Below are 3,304 nucleotides of genomic sequence, written 5' to 3' on the forward strand. Positions count from 1 at the left end.
TTATTTCCTACAATAGTGGACTTCTCGGAATCGTAATCGCTACTGTGTTGTTCCGAGCAAGAGGTCAAAACAGTTTTAGTCTTGCATTAGGGCATGCATCAATGTGTTGTGTGTTTTGCCAATTTATTTGTTTATGTTTAAATATTTCATCCTTATAAATTGATAAACATGAGTAAGAAATGGAGAAACTGCAGTGTTGATATGAACAAAAAGAAATTAAGGACTCGTAAGTCCTTAATTTCTTTTTGTTCATATCAAATTAAGGACTCGTAAGTCCTTAATTTCATACTTTATACGATCGAGACAAAGATGGAAATAATTAAACTTTCTGAAAACGGTGAATCTTTTGCTTCAATCGGACGTTTGTACGATGTAAACAGATCTACAATATGTTTAATTTTGAAAAATAAGAATAAAATTAAGGATATGTTCAAAATTGTGAAAAAATATCTTCACAGATTCTTTCCAAAAGACATGGCATAATGATGGATGAAATGGAAAGATTTTTGTCATCATGGATGATTGATGATCAATATCAAAATAATGTTCCTCTGAGTTTTTCAATTATTCAAGTAAGGCTCTTAGTTTGCATGAAGATTGGAAGGCTAGATTAAATGAAGATTCTAACACGGTGTTTCAAGCAAGTAATGGCTGGTTCAACAAATTTAAAATGAGATATTTTTTACATAATATTAAATTCACTGGAGAATCAGCTGATGCAGATAAAAATGCTATGAAAGAATTTATTTCCTTATTGTCCAAAATTATTATAGATGGAGAATATCCTAGCCAAATATTCAATTTAGATGAAATTGTACATTTTTATCGAAGGAAGAATCAGTTGCGCCTGGACATAAACCTTCCAAAAACTGATTAACATTGCTTCTTGGTGGAAACTTAGTTGGTGATTTAAAATTGAAGCCGTTCTTAGTTTACCAAGCAGAAAATCCCAGAGCATTGAAAGGAAAAGATAAAGAATTGCTTCCAGTGATTTGGAAATCAAATAAAAATGCCTGGGTTACTGTATTAATATTTAAAGATTGGTTCACTTTTCATTTTCTGCCGACAGTTAAGCAATATTATAAAAATAATAATTTACAGTTTAAAGCATTATTAATCTTAGACAATGCTCCAGGATATCCAAAATCTCTGCAGAATTTATACCCAGAAATCAATGTTGTGTTTCTTCCTCCCAATACTACCTGCCTTATACAGTCCATGGACCAAACAGTGATAGCTATATTTAAATGATATTATATGAGGACAATAATGACTAAGGCCATCAAGGCAACTGACAGGGAAGATGGGCCAACATTAACAGATTTTTGGAAGAACTATAATATATGGAATGCAATAAACAATATTGGAGACTCGTGGGCTGAAATAAAAGAGTCAAGAATGAAAGGCTCCTGGAAACAGTTATGCCCACAAATGATGAGTGCTTTTATAAATTTTGAAGAAACACCAGAAACTATCACAGATGAAATAGTTAGCTTAATGAATGAATTAAACTTGGATGTCAACAATGAAGATGTTAATGAGTTGATTGAATCTCACTCAGTGCCTCTGTCAAATGAATACTTAATTGAGCAGCAATGAAATACACAACGAAAGTGAGGAAGAAGAAGCTGATAAAAACGTCAAGGTTATTGCATATTGGTTTTCAATTATAGAACGATTGTAAATATTCCAGTAAACTGATAACCTGATGATGGCCTGTTGATCATGTTGAAAACGTTAGTTAAAGTAGTAAAATGATTCTCAGCAATAAGATATATATGTTGTATAATATTCAATGAGTCTGAGTATATGTTGAAGTCTATAAATAACTGTAGCATGTGTATAGCCTCGGAGAAAGTCCTTGTATCGTCAGAGAAGATCTATCCGAGACTACAACAATTTCTCCTTATAACTCAAATCTGAATTAACACAATCATATATTACTAGACTCAACGGATTTTATTGTGGATCTGGAAACTTTTATTAGCGTAACCCTAAGGATTCGCGGANGAAAAATACAATAGTATTTTGGCCTATACCAAATATATATATATGATATATAAAAGAAAAGTACACTTCATGCCAACATTTAACTTTATAACGTAATTTCACTAGTGTGTTGTGGCATTACGAACGGTGACCTTTAGCAAATAAAAGAGCAACACTACTACTCTTGAGATCCCACAAATATGGACAACATTATTTAAGCAAGCTAGTCAACATCTCTAGTACATTATTATTGTTCACTATACATTTTTGGGATATTACAATACTCATATGGCTGCTCAAGAGTTTTTGAATTATATTCTATTTCAAATCCAAATTGATATTCTATCCACATGCTTCATTTAAATCCATAAGCTGTTCAAGTGTTCCAAACTTGGAAACAGTTGTATTCAATTTTTCATCTGATGATGATAGCTTTATGCTATTTAAAAGTGCTTGTGAACTCTTTTATTTGCTAAAGGTCACTGTTTGTAACACCACAACATGCTAGTGAAATTACATTATAAAATATATGATATATACAGTATTTGTTTAAATGTCAAGAAAATAAATATATGATAATTATTAATTGGAATAATTTTAAATTTTCTTATTGTTTTTATAGAAGTTACTTATAAAAAATAATTTTTCTGTTTATATCTTATCAATTCTTATTATAGTAAAAATTCATTCATCTGTCACTTATGGAATTGGTGCTGGATTAATAGACTTATATTTTCACAAAATTTAATAAGTTATATGCAATCTAAGCATTGCCGATATTGCAGTACAAATGTGACCTGACACAAAAAGTGCTGTATCAAAATGAGTCACTTTTCTCAATCCCATAATTGTTGACATCCCAATGTTTAACAACATGCACAGCCACATGTCACCTTTATTTTAATTTTTGCCTGATATCTTTAGTACATCAAGTGACCAGAAACATTTTAATTTGAAAAATATTAACATGTCAGATTATTATTGGATAGTTTTGGCTTATTGGCTGTTTTTCAGAGGGTGTATTCAATTTGTTTTTTGCCTGAGGATAGTGGCTGTAAGCTGTCGAAAATACTAGTGAGCTTCTTAATTATGCTAATAAATTGTAATTGTAATGCTGCTCCACTGTTGTGTTAATTGTTTTATTTGATATTGTTTGTAACATTTTCTCAAGTTAAAGATGTATATAACAAATACAAATCTATAAATAATCCATTGTGATTTTTATGAAACTGGAAGTAACAAAATTTTTTTATACATCACATGTAATGTCTCTTTTTTACCTATAAATTTTTACTGTCATTTCTTAAGTTGTTTA

At 30.4% G+C, this 3,304-nt stretch overlaps 1 pseudogene; it reads left to right on the top strand.

Annotated features, from left to right (window-relative positions):
- Positions 1 to 309: 309 nt before the first annotated feature.
- Positions 310 to 1,710, top strand: LOC111623420 (annotated as a pseudogene).
- Positions 1,711 to 3,304: the final 1,594 nt, after the last annotated feature.

Source organism: Centruroides sculpturatus, unplaced genomic scaffold (assembly GCF_000671375.1).
Source record: "Centruroides sculpturatus isolate CEXI.00-Female unplaced genomic scaffold, Cexi_2.0 scaffold190, whole genome shotgun sequence".
Taxonomy (NCBI): Eukaryota; Metazoa; Arthropoda; class Arachnida; order Scorpiones; family Buthidae; genus Centruroides; species Centruroides sculpturatus.